The 18,663-nt window shown below is 35.0% G+C and overlaps 1 long non-coding RNA gene across 4 annotated transcripts in view; it reads right to left on the bottom strand.

Moving 5' to 3' along the window:
* LOC118568861 overlaps positions 1-18,440 on the bottom strand; it is a 77,343-nt gene extending 58,903 nt beyond the window's left edge. For all 4 annotated transcript variants that reach the window (XR_004942992.1, XR_004942989.1, XR_004942990.1 and 1 more), the window contains exons 1-2: positions 18,304-18,440; positions 12,374-12,479 (exon numbers count right to left, since the gene is read on the bottom strand). This is a non-coding gene — a long non-coding RNA (uncharacterized LOC118568861). The remainder of the gene's footprint in view (positions 1-12,373; positions 12,480-18,303) is intronic.
* Positions 18,441-18,663: the final 223 nt, after the last annotated feature.

Below are 18,663 nucleotides of genomic sequence, written 5' to 3'. Positions count from 1 at the left end.
TAAAGATGTCTGTGTCTAACAGAATCTTCATGTGCTTTGAGTAGGACAGACTTCTCTGCCACTGGGTTAAATCTTTACCCCAAGTAATAATATGTTTAGGATTTTAGAAAAAGCAAGAAATGTTTGGTTTTGTAAAATTTCCATCAACTAGAGTATTAGTTTTCTATTAAATATTTTTCATAAAACTTCACCTATAATTTAACCTAGCAAAATTGTATCATTAGAAAACATGAAACAAACTGAAATAATGCTACATTTTAAATATAAATATAAGGTATTTGGTTCAACTAAAAATAGCTTTTCCCATTTTACTGTTTGTTTTCATGCAATAAAAGAAAAATGTTAATAACTAAGATAACTTAATAAACTATTATAAGCATATCGAAATATGGATAATGTTAGAAAATATATTAAAATTCTAATGCTCATATAATTTTACTAAGAATTCCATTGAAATTTTGCTTAACCTGGAACATTTACTTAGGTTTTGTCCATACAGATAGTAGATACTCTTTCTCCAAAACAGTAATTTCTTCACATTCATCCCACAGCTTAAGCCAAAGCGAATACAAAGAAGAAAATGCTAAACCCTTGTATGGTGTATTTTCAGAGAAGTCAAAGGAATTTATAAACTTGAACATTGAACTAAATGGCATTCTAGCACAACATTCTCTACATACTGCCTGCCTAATCAGTTAACCCTTTGGTGGGATTTAACACAACCTTCTACAGATGGAAGCAGGTTGTATTTATGTATTTAGAAGAATAAACGTATTAATGAAAATGGGGCAGGAATTCAAAGGAGAACAAGAAGGGGCGTATGGGAGGATTTAGAAGGAAAGAAAGGGAAAATGATGTAATTATATAATAATTAAATATTTTTTCATGGAAAAGTGTAATTTTTCCCCAGCCTCCAGAACACTTAGGAAGGACTGCATAATATAATGTAAATGAGCTTTTTGTAGCATTCAGCAATGCTGACAGTGGGTGCCAGGAGCTCAATTTTGCTTTTTCAAATGTCTAAGTGACCTCCGAGCACCTTTGAAATGTGCAGTATTTGACTTCTGTGTAGTATTTTGAGCATTTTTCAGCTTAAATTGGCCAAGCATAAATCTACCAAGTCGAGAATCAGAGAGAGAAAGGTGGAAATCTGTTTCTTGGTATCCCCATGCAAAGCCCTGCAGAGTTCAGATGAAACACAGGAGGAATGTTCCTATATGGCACATTGGGAATGGCAGTTTTAATTCTTAAGTGCCAGGAAAAGAACAGATTATGTTTTATGCAGGGGTTTGTTTTTATCATGTTTATTGATAAGGAAATAACAACTTACAAAATTTGCACACTGCTGGCAGTACATATGTGGGGCAACCACCATTTTAAGAGCTGGTATGCTAGATAGATTAGGTTTTCATTTTGTAGTCTTCAAAGATATCAGGGAGATTCTTCTATGCTGTACATTGGTATATAATCACTCCAAATTGATTAATGATTTTCAAAAAAAATCATGCCTAACAATTTGAAAGTTAATATCTGTCATGGTGAATTTGTTGATGTTTGAAAAGGCACCAGTCCATGGAAAATGAATGAATCCTCAGTGCCTTGGTTATCAAAGGCAGTTGTTCAACAGAATCAAATCACTTTTACTTCATTGACAATTAAATGGATCTATATAATACGTAAACAATGAAGGCTGATGATCAATCAGGTGGTTCTGGGGAGCTTGAGATACATTGCTGGCTGTTGTCTTAGATCCTGCCTACTCCCTTCTAAACATTAAAGCAAGCATTTCCTCCTTAAAGTACCATATGAAAGTCGATGTGAGCAGTCAATGAATATAATATGAAGCTTTTCTCATTGCTCAGACAGTCTCTCTCTCTCTCTCTCTCTCTCTCTCTCTCTCTCTCTCTCTCTCTCTCTCTCTCTTTCTCCCTCAGTGTGTGTGTGTGTGTGTGTGTGTGTGTGTGTGTGTGTGTGTGTGTGTGTGTGTGTTTCACTGGAGAAAATCAGAGCATCTCTAAGTGAGCAGAGAAGAGGCCTCTCTGCCTTCTCACCATAAAGCAGTCTCAGTCAGTACCTGCCACTCAAGCACAGTTGTGGCTCCTGTCAGGGAATTATCTCCTAAGACTTTCATATTTATTTACTTGTCAGGATTGTTTTGATATTCAGCTGACAAACTGTGCCAAATGACTGACATGAGCAGATGGCCTGGTATGTCAGGAACAGAATGAGATGAAAATTGAGTATATTACCATTTTAAATGGTTTGGTCTGTCTGCTGAGGTTTGTGATGCTGACCTTCCCCTTGCTGAAGATTCCATGATAGGCATGTGACATTTCTGTTTTATCCAGCCTTTCCTTTTTTTTTTTGAGCTGAGGACCGAACCCAGGACCTTGTCCTTGTTAGGCAAGCGCTCTACTACTGAGCTAAATCCCCAGTCCTCCCCCACCCCGGCCTTTCCTACATAGCAAAATGCACTCTGTGATTTTAAAACATCGCAGTGCACTGGACTGTCATTCTCTGGCTTCCAAATTAGACTGTCAATGGAATATGTAAGATGAAACATACTTTAGAACGAATTTTGAGGGTCAATGTTTGTCAAATAATTAATAGCTTTGGAAATGAGCATGATGAGAGCTAGTCATTCTCTAAAACTATCTCCCAGTGCTAGACAGGCTAGTATTCGATTACACATTACCAGGAAATACAGAGAGTTTTAGAAATAATATTTTAAAATGAGCATAGATGCTATTAACAATAATTTGTTCTTCAACGGGAGGAACTAAGTTAATTTTAATGCATTTGTGAAAACATTTTTTTTTCTTTTCCTTGGGTATGGGAGCTCTAACCTCAATTGGTTAGTGTTCCACTGTCCCTTTTGTAAATAGTCCCTGACTGTTTATAGTGTTAGTACAGTTTGTCTTCTGCCCCAAAATTTTTATGAAACTTCAAGAAGAAACTAAGAGGAAATGTGGAATTAGGAGAACTAAGAAACTAAATTTACAGGTAAAATAAATGTAGGTGTATATAGAGAGAAGGAGGTGGGGAGAACATGTATATATCTACCTATGTGTGTAGGGACTTTCTATATTCACATATTGCTGACTTTGGGCTTTGATCCTATTATTTGAAAGGTACGTTTTTTCCCCCCTTGGGGGCATGTTCCTAATAAGCAGGATCTTATGGTTAAAAGTCTTGCTTTGGATTCCTTGTCTATTTCCTAAAATAAGAAGCTTCAGTAAAGATACACAATGATATTATCAAGGTTCAGATATCAGGTTTGCAAATCAAAATGCTGCCAGCAGCCACAGCAAATATCCCCTCTCTCTAAGTTTAAAATTCATGAAATGACAGAAAATTAAATAGTACCATAAATCAAATAATATATAAACAGAGTTAAAGCCCTATTCTATTTGACTCTGTCTTTTAAACTTTAAGTGATTTTTATAATATCTTTCTCTTACAAAGTTTTTCGAAGTGTCAGTGTAAAATTCAACTGGAAAGAAAAAATATTTTAAAAATCTCAATCCATATAGGTTTGGGAAGACTAACTACTAGTGTTGTGGATAACCCAGATCTATTAGCATGTTCTGTTTCTCAAGTACTGATGCATGAGAATCACAAGTATAGATCAAGCTAGTCAAAATTCCAGCATGGGTGGAGGAGGGACTCATGAGGTCCTACCCTCAGCTATTGGCACTTGTGTCTGCTGGAGGAGGAAGTTTCAGTTTACCTCGATTTACCCTGACAGTCTGTCAATGTTCCAGTAGATGGCCATATACATATCCTCGTACTGGTAGCACTAACTGGATTCAGTGGGTTAAGAAAACAAAAAGATTATAAGTACTACTGGAGAACCAACTGTAGCACTAGTTGAATGGGAGACAGGGGCTGGCAAGTTAGAGAGGAAATACAGAGAGGGGTAACTAACACTAAAGACCATTTGAACAAGTCGTATTGAAACCTACTATTGTAGAAGTGTCCCAAAATATATACTCATGAGTACAGAGGTACAGGAAGTGTTTAGGAGGAGTTACAGTATAAGAGAGTGAAAATGCCCATACTAGCCACCACAGACTAACAAATGTAAAGCTCTCTGGTGGGAATGAGTTCTATCTTTTAGAATTTTTATTCAATGAAGACCCATATACCCTCTGATATTACAGCTACTGTCATTGTTCCTGTTTACCCCCCACGACGTGGTAATAAGACCCTTTACAGAAGATACCACAAATTCGAGCCCTAAGACATGGAGAAATCAAGCTGGCACTGACCTGGATAGAAAGTTCCAATGCATGCTACCAAGTAAGGAAATAATCATCAGCCTTACCCAGCAGTGGGCCATGTGAGCTAAAGTAAGAATTGGCCTGGGAAGACATGCACAGTTGTGCAATAAGGGCATGAGTGTCATGCAGGTAACCAACCACTTAAGGATGGGCTTATGACCTACTCTGAAAAATGTAACCCATGAATGGTACTGGTACTGGACTGAAGAAGTTGTGGCTAGATAGATCATAAGCCCTAGGGGGGGGGAACATAATGCTATTATTCTGCTAAACAGAACAGTATTAAATGGACTTTTAATTATCCTGTCATTATACCCATAGATTATTATGTATCTCAACCCTCATTAGAGGCATGTCTACTATTAGTGCACAGAGTTTAACACAGACATGCATACTGGCCAAGGTGCAGAAAATAAGAGAAACAGAATTCTCACCCTGATATAGTGCCGACCGCCTTGACCAGCAAGGAAGATGCAACACCAGGCTCTTCTTTCAGTAGTTTATTCAGGAACCTTGAACAATCTTCTGACCCCAGGGAAACCCACTCACAGCCTTAAGTAATCACTGGGTAGCCAACCCTGATATGCCAAGTGGGCACTACCAATAGGTCGAGATGCGTGGAAGCAAGCCAGATTCTTTGCCTTAGCCAAATATGGAGTTGTTTATCACAGAGAGCTCTCACCTTCGGGAAGGCGGAGGGTGGAAGCCCGCCCCATCTTTAAGGCATGGCTGTACACAGCTCTCTACAATATAGGACATCACTTCTCCTCCTCCCAAGACTCATAGATTACTGTGGAAGAGGGGGCTGAAAAATCTGAAATATTTTAAGAGCCTCAGGTGGTGGATGACTATAATAAAGCAGTATTTTACTGACACAGCAGGGTATTTTACAAATGAATTCACTATGGATTTGACAGTGCGCATAAGACCCATGCAAGCTCAAATGAGACAAATTCCAGGGTGTGAGAGGGAAACGGACATAAAATTCCTCCCTTACCTGAGGAATTATTTCAAGTAGACAGTTCCTGGAAAAGAGAAAGAGTGAGTTTTCTTTAAGGATGTAGCTCCTATAAGTAGAGTGCACTCTATTGGATGGCCACATACCCACGAGTATACAAGCACAGCAAACTGTACTTGATGAATTTTTAAAAGTAAAAACACAATGCTATGAGGGTAGAAAAGGTGAGTGCACCTGAAAAGAACTGAAGGAGGTAGTGGATATGATCAAAATCATTGTATGAAATTGTCAAAGAATTAATAAAATACTTCTCTTACAAAAATTGTCCAAAGTAAATAAATGATGTCCAAAAGTAAATTTTATGCAAAAAAAGCATAAAATTGGAGGGAGAGGTGGTAGTAGGTTTCTGATACAGTTGAAGTGGGGAGAAGAGGGCATGATTTGATGCAAATATGCATGTATGAAATTCCCAAAGAGTAAAAATATTAACGCTAGTTCTATAACTTGGTAAGCCTTGAACCATAGAATGTGACTTTTATTGACTGCCACAGACAGTTGTAATTCAGGCTAATCTGAGATTATACTTGAAAAAATTTGGGTCATATTTACATTGCAGAAGTATGGTTCACCTAGAGTAGCATCAGCATAACAGAGCTAAATCTAACTAAGAGAATGGCTCTGGAAAGAGATGATATTGATGCTATCATAATCTACCTTCAGCTTTAATACCTCTCTTGAAAAGTAATTTCTGTTCAACTGTGTACCCAGCATCTCCATTAGCATAGTGATAAGGAGAAAATATGGTTGGATTACAATGTCCTCTTACTTCTCCTCCTGGACACAGATGTAAGCTACCTTCCCTACTACGTCTTCCCTATGGTGAGTATGGGGTGTTCAACTACATTGTAAAAAACAAATAATAGAATGAAGAGCCATGGACTTTTAGGAAATTCACATCCTAATTTGGAGGATTTATTAAAGGGGATCCCTGAGCTCTTTGGTCTGTGGAAGGCATGAGAGGGTGCTGCTATATCTTGTTGGTCTGGGTGAACTTCAATGTGTTAATAAACCATGTACGTCTCTCCTTACATCTATGTACCTTTGTATTTGCCTATTAGAGGACACAGAGAATACTCTGGCAGATAACAATATACTGGTGACTAAGCTACTTATTAACCAGATTGAGTATTTTCTTCTAATTGATAATGTGGCAGATCAGCATCATATAATATGAGGGAGATACAAATATCCCTTCTGTTGTTTGGCAAATAAGATTTTGAAGGACTTTGTTGGAGCAGTTAGCCAATTTATATTAACAAAGAAACCAATACCAGAATCAGTATGCTGTTTTCACAAAATTGTAAATATTTGCTAGGAATTTGAATGACAAGTGAGAAAGAAACTGATGTGGTAATTGAACACAACGGAATACATCTTACAAGTAAAAATTGAAAGCAAGCACAGCTACTCTATGCTCAGGGAAGCTCCTAAGCCCTGGTTATGTTCATGATGTGTGGTATGCTCACCTCGAATGCTGAAAGGATCTAGAGACTGTTAGTAACTGATATAATAAACAAGGATATTTAACTTTGTAGTTGTGACATACGAAACTTAGGCATGCATTATGGTGAAATCTGTTGGGAACATATTCTTATCCCACTGTGGAATCCCACCCTGACCCAGTTGGCTACCTCTCCCCACCCATGTGTACCTTATTTTACCATTCCTGTATACCATCACAAACTGCCAGCTTCTTGCCCTCATGTCCACTTTGTGTCAGGGCTGTGACAGCTCACAGAACTTTACACTGTAGAAGGAATAATCTTCCACACTGCATTGATTCCACACCTATTCAACATATCTCATCAATGAGGACACTCCTTACTTCACTTGCGTTAAGCTTCATCTGTGACACTGGTGTACCTTCAAGATGGTGAATACCTAACTGGTATGAGGCTCTACGTTTCATCCTCTTCAGAGGGGGAGATGTAAACAAAATCAAAGAAATAAAAGAGAAGCTGATGATATTGTTCTGAACAGTGTGTTTCAGTCTGAATTTTCTAGAAAGGAAATTGCCCATTGCCAAATTTTTCCTCTATATTCTTCCACTGTAGACTTAAATTAGTCTAGAGTGGGAACAAGACATAACTCTTAGTAGATTGAAGCCATTAATGTTATATCATGTATCAAAATAAAAAGCTTCCCCAACACTACTCTTTAAGGTTAATCTAAAATATAAATTTCCTAAACAGAATTACTCATTTATGTATGCTAGATATCTATCTACACATTTCTTGTCTTATTAAATAATAATCTCATTATCCTGCTTTCTGGGCATTAATTGTTAAGTTATGTTTTTCCTCCTTTCCATTATCCATGTGCTATAATTGTGTGAGAAAACCTCTTTAAAACCATTTCCCTTTTGATGATTTCCCATTCTGTCTCATGGATGTTCATCTGAATACTACTTTGCTGCTTACCACACTTTCTTCTTGTTGCTAGAGTTTGAAATTCATGTTCTGAAAGTTTGATCCTCTATGTTATGAGAGTTCTTCTCTTATACAGAGAAGCACACCATTATCATAGAAGTGGGTTTGGTAGTTCAGGGTAAACTTCCTTATATAGGATGAGTTCTTGAGTGAACTCTCTTTCTGTCTTTCACTGTCTTTACACACACACATACACAGAGAGAGAGAGAGAGAGAGAGAGAGAGAGAGAGAGAGACAGAGACAGAGACAGAGACAGAGACAGAGACAGAGACTGACCGGTTCATTGGTCTTTTCAATATCTATCAAGGGACAACATATCAAGAAAGCCCTCACCAAGTGAAGATCCATGCTTCTCCCTATGTCTCACTCCTTAACACCTTTCCACAATAGCTGGAAGAATCATTTCTAAACATCCGTATAATTGTGCCACTGTCTTAATGAAACTGTGCTAAATGTTTACAGTAAAAATGGAAATCATAGAAATTCTAACATGACCCGGCTTCTTGCTATCTGCTTAATTCCATGATCAACCACTCTTCTTCCCACTCTGTACATTCTATCTACAGTGGCTTCCTTACATTCCTAGCACATGGCCACCATTATTTATCCTTCCTGGGGCATTTTCCCAGTTATCTACAAGGTGTCTTCCTTTGGGACTCTCGGCTCTCTACTCTGATGATGTTTTTAATCCTCTAAAATTCTTGCTCTTCTCCTTCTTACTCTCCCTTCATTTTTCTTCACTGCTTGTGTGAGTACCTGCTACTCCATTGCTTTCATTTCCAATGCCAGGGACATGTAGCAATTTCTCTCAGAAGTAAATTTGGTACTAGTAACAGAATGCATTAAATGGATGTTTTTAAAGTGAAGGCATAGGTTTGCAACTTAAATCAATTGCCTTTCTTAAAATCAAGAAGCTTTATTCTTTTGAAGGTCTCTGCACAACAAAGAAAGAATAATTTGAGCAATCCAATGATTTATTGGAGAGTCTCTTTATCTACAGGGAATTCAAAATTAATTGGGTAAAGTGGCAAATATTTAAATTTCAAGAACAATTAAAATGCATATAGGTCAGAAAGAAGAAGAAGAAGAAGCTATGTCATGTGGCAGTAGATGATTAATTGTTGTAATTGTTATATTAATGATATAATGGCATAAGTGCTATAATAGTACTTATATTAATGGATGGAGAAAGTAGCGCTCCAATTTATACTGATAGGAGAAACTGTTACAGACAAATTATAGTGGTAAGTAAACTGGAAAAATAGATATTTATAAGAAAAAAACTTGATGCATCTTTTTCTGGGTTACTTGACAAAAAAAACTGTTTAAAAATACTGTAACTCTAAGATAAACCTGGTAACAATTTGAAATCAAACAAAAATTAATGTTTTAATTCACTTCTTTGCACTCCTGTATTTTTATTTATATACATGCATTGAATGCATACTTTTATCATATGTAGATATGTATATAATATACATTTTCTTCTTAAAAGCATTACTCTCTGTGCTATGTTTCCATGACAGCATTGACTAAGAACCTGACATTTATCATTGCAGACCTTTTCTGAATTTCTGGGGATTATTCATAAAGAAATGGGAAGGGAATTTTCTTTTTATTTATTTATTTATTTATTTATTTATTTATTTATTTATTTATTATTATGTGTTTGAATTTTATACATCAGCCATGGGTTCCCCTGTCCTCCCCCCTCCTGCCCCCACCCCCACCTTCCCTCCAGAACCTCCCCTCCATTCCCATGTCATCCAGGACCAAGACACCCCTGGGGATTCATTTAGACCTGGTGGATTCAGTACAGGCTGGTCCTGTCCCCTCCTACCAGACTGAGCATATGTCCCTGTGTAAGCCCAAGGTTTCAAACAGCCAGCTCATGCACTAAGGACAGGTCCTGGTGCCACAGACTGGGTGCCTCCCAAACAGATCAAGCTATTCAGTTGTCTCACTTATCCAGAGGGCCTGATCCAGCTGGGGGCTCCACAGCCGTTGGTTCATAATTCATGTGCTTCCATTCATTTGGCTATTTGTCCCTGTTCTTTTTGCAAACTTGGATTCAACAATTCACTCTCTTGCAGTCCCTTCTCTTTCTCAACAGTTGGACACCTGGAATTTTCTTATTTCTATTTTAAAAAGTGAGGCCACCTGACACATCTTTCATCTTACTTTTTTCTTTTCAAATACACTATTAAACATTTCTCTAGCCATTTGGACATAGGAAACCATTATTTCAAAAGCATTATCTTTCTTCTATTGAATCATCACACAGTGAAATATTGTTCTGTAAATTCAGGTAGTTTCTTCTTTTCATTGAGCCCTTATATCTAGTATTATAAGTTATTTTTTTTTCATTTATTTGAGTACAAATGTTCATGTTTGCAGCACACGAATTAGTAAGTATTTTTATTTTTACTTTACTCTATGATCTGAAAAAAATAAAGTTGATATGTATACTGAAACCCTCTACATGGATGCAAGATATTGCACATGACTCACTCAGAGGATTCCCAAAGCTCTTAAACTCTAAGGATTTGATAACCTATCTCATGTAAAGAGTTAAGGTGAGAACAATTTCTCTTTCTGAATAGACTGATATTTTCTGGGTTACAAAGACTCTCACCTTTGTTTCTCCACAATATGCTACAGAGTTTAAGTCCTTCTTTTCTACAGTATTCTAATATGTTTCTCCATGAGATTCATCTAGTTTTATAAACTCAAGATTATACTCCAAAGTTTCACTCTGTTGTTCTTACATGTCATTTGTTTATATTTTAATATACTTTCTACCAAATTTTGAAAGTTGTTCTATTTTTGCACAAGGCTTCCAAACTACATTGAGAACTATTTACAAATCAGCCTCCTGCATTTAATAGGTACATATCTTCCTTTTCAACATTGATGTGGAGAGACTTGTCTTAGTTTGGGGCACATCTTAAAAGTGATAGCATTTGATCATCATAGACAGATGTGCTGAAGTATCTAATTTACCCCTACTGAGATGGAAGGACTCATGATATAGAACAAAATAAAGCAAAACCATTTCCAAGCATCTCTTTTCATAAATCCTTCTTGTTCACATTGCCTGACAACTTTTTAAAAAATTATTCTTGGTCTAACCAAGTCATCTTAAAGACAAGGCACCTTCAGTTCATCAGGATAACCTGCCTTTGAATGGTGTACTTCTCATATCTTGGTCTTCTGGTTGTTAGTTCAATGTTAGAATGTTATTATGTGGTGATTATGACCTTGTTCTTTTTTCTAAGTGTTTATTTTCTGTTAGAGCTGACTCTTCCAATAATCTCACAAGAGTTGCATCTCCTATTCCTTCCTTCCAGTCTGGTGTCAAATTTCACAGGTCATTGTTATTTTCCTTTCAGGGATACTGTACTGTAGGCAATTATGCTTGTTAAGAATTGCTAGGACCTTTTAAGCACCAAAAAAATAAATAAATAAAAAATAAATAAAAACAAACAAACAAACAAATAAATAAATAAATAAATAAATTTAAAAAGTAATTAGAACTGCCCCAGGGCAGAAACTGTTAGAAACTCTCAGTCTTTTTTATGACCCCATGCTTTCCTTTCTAAGGCAGGAGGCGACAGTTCCTTTGGAATCTTATGGGCTGGAACAACTTGAGCAATTTGAGTTCTTTAAATTCATGTGGATAGTCTGAGATCAGCAAAACAAATATCATTTTTTCCTGTTACTTCATGTTGCTGCTCACTGGAGACTACATTGGCTTCTGATACTCAGAATCCCCTTAGAATCTCTAAAAATTATTGGTCAAAGCTTTGAGGATTTTTTTTTCCACTGTAGGAAAAATTGTTTTTTTCAGTGTTCAAAGAGGTCTTAGGAGCAATAATTCCAGTTGTCATACTCTCAGAATCTATGTGTGGCACTAGAGTCTAAGAAAGAAGTCAAGAGGCAAATGAGTGTGGAATGTCTGGAAAATAGGAGCAAACCTTGAGAGTGTTTGAACAAACATGGTTAGATAATATTGGGTTATGACTAAAATAATTAAGTAAATATCCTAAATACATGTCTTGGTTAGGGTTTCTATTGTTACTATGAAACACCACAACCAAAAAGCAAGTTGGGGAGGAAAGGGATTATTAGGCTTACCCTTCAGGATTGCTGTTCATCACTGAAGGAAGTCGGGAAATGAACTCAAACAGGATCCTGAAGGCAGGAGCTGATGCAGAAGCCATGGAGGAAAACTAGTGACTGGCTTGCTTCCCATGACTTGCTCAGCCCACCTTATAGAATCCAGGACTAATAACACAGGGATGGGCTAATCACCCAGCATGGGCTGGGACCTCCCCTATTGATCAGCTGGATCTAATTGAGACATTTTTCTCAACTAAGTCTCCTTCCTCTCTGATGACTCTAGCTTTGTCAAGTTAACACACAAAACCTGCCATTACAATACATATTGAAAATATATGGTTGAATTATTAAATAGTGGAATGAACACACATGTGTAATGCTGAAATATGCTATATAATTTGTGTAGGTGCTTCTACTGGAAATGGTGAACTGTCTACTCCTTGACAAAGGGCTATGTCAAGTGGATTTTGTCAAAAGAGTAGAGCATAAAAAAAAAGAAATAAGTCTTAAAGTATAGATACCTGACAGTGTCATGCCCAGGAAATCAAGGTTGACATAATTTGTGGTTAAGGCAAGTTGACTTCTGTTTTCCATGTTCTTCTTCTCCAACATCCATGATCATGACAACTTGGAGAAAAAAAAATATTGAACAAGTTTAAATGAAGAAGCATTCTACCAATTAATTACAAATACCTCAGAATTGTTAGTCATTCAAATCATGAAAGTCTGATAAACTATAAAAGCTAAAGAGTTATAATATCTGAATTGTTGGGCCAGCTAGAATTACCTGCAAGATACCTGCACAAGTTGGAATCCACTTTAATTTCCATCATGGAGTGGCAAGGGCCTCATGAGACCCCTCTCTCTGAAAGGATTTATAGACATTCATTCAACAGTTGCTGGATAAGAGATTTCATTTCCTCTGGTGGACTAACCATCCATAATTTTCTTTTTCCTTGTAAGTAACCCCTAACCCATGTGTCTGTAAGCAACCCCAGTTCAATTCAATGCACCACACTGTACTTGGGTGCAATAATTTTTTTGATTCTGTCTTTGGTACCCTATCTAGTATGGATAGATGTTGATATCCCTTTAGAAGTTTACACAATAAAGGGTAATAGGATATCCTAGATGGAATTTTGAAACTGAAAATTATTTTATTATTAGAAGTAATAAAATCTGAACCCGGTATGGAGCTTAGTGAACAGTGAGATATGGTTTCCAGTCCTCTGGTTTTGCTATGAATGTCTGTAATATGAGGTTTTAACCACAGGGAAACTGTCAGAGTTATACTATGCTCTTGTCTTTGCAGGTTTTCGATAGATCTAAACCAACTTCAATAATTAAACTATCATGTTTATTTTAAGAAAAACTTCACCATTGATACAGAACAGATGGAACCTAATTAATAATAAAATGTGGAATAAAATAGGCTTTCTGAAGTTAAAGAAAAATTTGTGCCTAAAGTTTAATAGCACTAATGCCCTCTTGGTCATCATTTTGAAATAAAATCAGCCATTACCGTTTGAGGAATTCCTTTTCTATTTCATTTAAAAAATAATTACAAATTCTATAAAACATTTAATATAAAATATTTCTCTTGGCAAGAATGACAATTACATTGGCAATTTCTTTGCAATAATACAATGAAACTAATAATACTGTTTAACAGACATAAAAATAAGCAATGAGCAGTATTTTTTCATTAATGCAAAATGATGTTTCAGGTGCCTTTCTTCTTACTGAGTCTTACAGCAGGCAATGAGAGCAGTGCTATTAATGAAACAGACAAAATATTAGCCTTTATTGAGTGCACATATGGATGAAATAATTCTATGCAATTACTATATTCTAAATATTCTCTTTATTATTTCACCACTTTACATCTACTAAGTCATTGAGTAATCATTCAGTTACTTCAGGTTTGCCTTATTTTATCTTAGTTTCATAATTGACGGAAACAAGTTATAATGAGTTTAAGTAATTTAAATGGGGTCAGAAAGCTTATTATCAGCTAAGAATGCCTGGTACTAAGGTTCATATTTTTAACCACTGCACTGCAAGTAAATTTGTGTGTTTAGTTTTTGTGCTAGAAAAATCACACCTACTGTTTCCTCATGTTGATGTGTGAGCTGGTATTTAATGATGAGGATTCTGAATCTCCTAAAGGCCAAGCATTTATTATCTCACTGATTCCTAAAGAATGTGTAGACCCAGGGATCCATGATCACAACTCAAAAGTTTGCACTGTGTAAAGCTACCTCTCACTTAGAAAACCAACAGCATTAATACAGACCAAGCTATGCAGTTTATAAAAAACAAGTACTGATAATTGTAGGAGCATCAGAGCTCTAACAGGTAACTGCCACAACTTTTTTTTAGCTCATTTTCATATTCAGGGTTAACAATATCAGTTATTTGGGTGGAAAATAACAAAATTCAAACATAAGATAACATATCTGATGGGTCAAAGGAAAGGAATGCATGAGCATGAACTCAGAAAAGAGTGAATTGGAAAACAAATATTAAATTATTTAAATAAGATGAGCTAAAATGCCTGTGAAATATGTTATAAATGTGTTTCAAAATTCAACTTTGTTCCTGAAAGAAAAGATATGTGACACTAGAAAAATAATGGGACAGCAATATTTGTGTTAAAAACAGAATTTCCTCATTGTATATGAATTGGTACACAAAAGTACTAGCATTACATTCATGTATTTAGAGGTATATAAATATGAAACAACAATTAAATTAAAAAGAAGTTGATAGAGAGCAGATGAGCTGCATATTTGGGAGGTACTGGAGAGAGGAAAAGAAAAGACAAAATGACAATTTTATTTTAATTTCCAAGTACAAAAATTAAAAATACCAAGAGATATGGATTACAGTGTATGCTTTTACATAATACTATTATATATATATTTGGACAATACAATTTCTAAGGATACAAACTTTAAAATTGTCATGGAAAATCAAAAGTATTTAATCATATTTTTTACGTAAATTATAGAGACTAGAGACCATACAGAGTACTTTTTGTTTGTTTCCATCTAGCCAACCAACAGCAAAATCCAGCAACAAAATGTTAAAAAAATAAATAAAAATTAAACAGTTGTGAAAATATATTAAAAGTCAAAAGCAAAAATAAAATAAATAATTACAGGAAAAACATGAATTTGTACAGAGCTGACTTTTCTGTTCCAAAAAATATAAAATTCTCAAACTGTGCTTTCAAAAATCCAATTATATTTCATTTATTATAGAACATCATTTTTCAAATAGAAATGTGATTGTAATAAACTACTCATAATTTAGTAACTGTGGATTACAATGCTTATTCTCACTGTTTATTATGATTCTATAAAAATTTTCAGTTATTTAAATAAAAGAAAGTTTATTACAGTGCAATTTAATTTCAATATTGTAGGAAGAATTTTCTGCCTGCAAGTCAGCTCCAAAATAACCACACATAGATGTATTATTAATTATAAATGCTTTGTTATAACTTAGGCTTGTTTCTAGCTAGCTCTTACAACTTAAGTTAATCCATATGTTTTTTATCCATGTACTACCACATGGTGTAGTACCCATGTTCAAGATGGAAAGTTCATCTTATTTCTCCCCACATCTCCTGTGACTCCTCCATTCTTCATCCCAGCAAGCTCTCTCACAGTCCTAAATTCCACCTAACCTCTTCTTGCTTAGCTATTGGCCATTTAGCTCTTTATTAAACCAACAAGAGTGAATATATCTTCACAGTATACAAAAAGATTGTTCCACAACACAATATTATAAACATTCAACATAGGGAAAATACATTTTTATTTTTATAAAATATTGAACATTCATGAAGAAATTGAGGCAAATGTTTGTTCTATATAAATTAAAGCTTTTGGTTGGATTTATTAAGTCATAAACATTATTTAATTAACTTATTGTACTTAATAAGCAAATAAGGTGTACTTAATATGCAAATAAAGCAATTCTGCATGGCTTAACTACATTAATGACTATTTGAATATGAAAATGGAAGTCATTTGGAAGACGATGGTATGAATAACATAGTGTGGTAAGGCTGTCAATTCACCTCAGGTAAGATTCAAGTTTGAATTATCTTAAATTTTTTTCTATTAAGCATATATATTGAGCTTTGATAGGAAAGTGAATTTATGTTTGTGTGGCAATTACCCTCTTTAACTAAGAGGGCAAATTCTATTTTTGAAGAATTGAAAATTAAGAATATGCACTTATAGAGAGATAACACTGATTGTTAACTCTTCACTTTGTAATCTGGTGTTTTTTCATATACTTGTACCATAATAATTTAAGCTCTAATGAAGTGGTGGGAACTAGGTTGTATTCCTATCTATGAAATGCTAAAACTCACATCATTGTCCTATTTACTTAGTTGACAAAAATGGCCATTATTATAAACTCAAAATGTTGTGTATAATAGTGTGCTGATTTGCTGGGTTGTGGTGGCACATGCCTTTAATCCCAACACTCAGGAGGCAGAGGCAAGTAGATCTCTGTGAGTTCAAGGCCAACCTGGGCTACAGAGTAAGTTCCAGGAAAAGCACAAAGCTCCACAGAGAAACCCTGTCTTAAAAGACATATATATTTATATTTATATTTAGTGTGTGTGTGTGTGTGTGTGTGTGTGTGTGTGTGTGTGTGTGCTGATTTGTATTAACCAACAACTAGACACAACCTGGAAACAGCTGAGAAGATAGTCTTAGTGGAGACTTATTTAGATCAGGTTGACCTTGGTCATGCCTGTCATTTTCTTGACAGTTAATGGATACAAGAAAATCCAGCCCATTGTAGGTGGCATTATTTCCTATGCAAGGATTTCTGAACAAAATGAACAAAGCTAGGTCAATCAAGCAAGCAAGCAAAAATTCATTTATACTCCCTTTGTCTTGACTGTAGATGTGATGTGAGTAGCTGTTTTAGTTCCTTCCTTGAATTCCTTGAAAGTATGGGTTATATCTTGGATGTGATAAGAAAAACAAACCCATTCATGTACATATTGCTTTTGTCAGGATAAAATATTCTGACAAATATTTTATTGCAGCAACAGAAATGCAACACAGATAGATAATGAGTGCTAATATATGCATATTTCTCTTATATTTTGAGCATAGTAGTTGAGTGTCATGGCTAATAGTTATAGTGAGAAATAACTGAATTGTGATGGTAATAGTTTTCAGTACTACCTGTGTATACAGATATTTATCCATCCAGATTAAAAAATACTAGAATCTTTGTTTTGTTTTAGTTCCTTTGAAAATGTGCACATTTTCATACTCATCTAAGACATTCCAAAAGAACACAAACAGTTTAGCAAAGTATATTATTGCATACTGTCTCGTCATTTATACACGGTGGAACCAGCTTGAAGGAGTTTAATGATTTCTTATGTTGACAGGATAGGGAGAGGAAGATGGGAAAATAGACTATAAACAGTGGTAGCAACCATTCCCTTGTTTTAAAATAAAACAGGACAGAATTTAGGAACAATACAGAGATATCAAGAATCTCAAAGGAGGTATCTACTGGTCCATTTTTTTTTTTCAGAATAAAGGAGAACTGGAAAATGCAGCTATTATTAAGACATTACAATTGTATAACTGATCATATTTTATACTAAAAGTAGTATCATGAGTAGTGACAAGATTATAAAGAACTGCCAAACATAAATGTCTACATATTTTCCTAGAGAAAAACTTACTTTTAATAGATACTAAATATTTATAAACATTAAGCTGAATGTAATTTTAAACTGTGATAGTTTGCTATGGCACATTTTTACCCCTTGGGATTTTAAAACAGTAAGAGAGCTTGCATTTTCTATGAGGATATTTTTGAAATCTCCAAAGGACCATATGTAGCATGATGCAGAGGTTGCCATAGAAACAAGAAATTAAAAACAACAAAACAATAAAAAGTTATTTCTTATGCATTCATAAGGTTTGCATAATTGCAAGCATATTTTATTTCTATACAGTTAGTAAATGCTTCGTCGTTTTTTCTCAAAGTTGGCTCAACAGTTTTAATCTTGTGTTATTTTTATCATTAACTGGATAAAACTAGGTCCTTGGCTAATTTTACCTTTTCTGAGTATTTGTTCTGTTCATTTATAATTGACAGAAAAAGTTACATATTAGAAAAACTTCTCAAGTCATAGGAAAAAAACAATAAACTCTTCAGAAATTGAATATAAACAAAACATACATAATTTATTTATTATAATTTGCTTTTATATTGGTTCTATAGATGAAATAAAATCTTCCATAATTATTTTCTAATATGAGAATTTGCCAAGTCAAGAAATGCTTTGGATATCATTGATCATCTGCAAGCAAGAGGTAATTGCTTCTATGTAGAAGCATTAACACATTTAAATATATCTCTTTTATCAATAGACCCAAAAGGGCTTACTTACCTAATGCAGCCTCCAAATGTGTTTTGTTTTACCTTGAATGATACTAATTACATAAAAGCTCTAATATAACAAAGACAGAAAGAAGTGATGATAGAAATTCTGTAGAAGAATCTGTGACACTTACATAAGGCCCTCTAGGGAAGGATGCTGCAGCATTACATAAGCATCTACTCAGCTCGATCCTCCTTCAACAGATGAATCCATCAAATATTTGTATGGGACAGTTTTCAGAATGTATGAAATATGTCCCACATGGAAAGTTGAGTTTAAGTAGCTCTCTCAAACCTTCAACAATGACCCTTGGACCTTAATGATATGTCATTTCACTCATTTATTTTTTTTAAAAACAAATACTAAAAT

Source organism: Onychomys torridus, chromosome 17, assembly GCF_903995425.1.
Source record: "Onychomys torridus chromosome 17, mOncTor1.1, whole genome shotgun sequence".
NCBI lineage: Eukaryota > Metazoa > Chordata > Mammalia > Rodentia > Cricetidae > Onychomys > Onychomys torridus.
The sequence above is the reverse complement of the archived record's forward strand: the minus strand, read 5'-3'. Positions and strand labels throughout refer to the sequence as shown.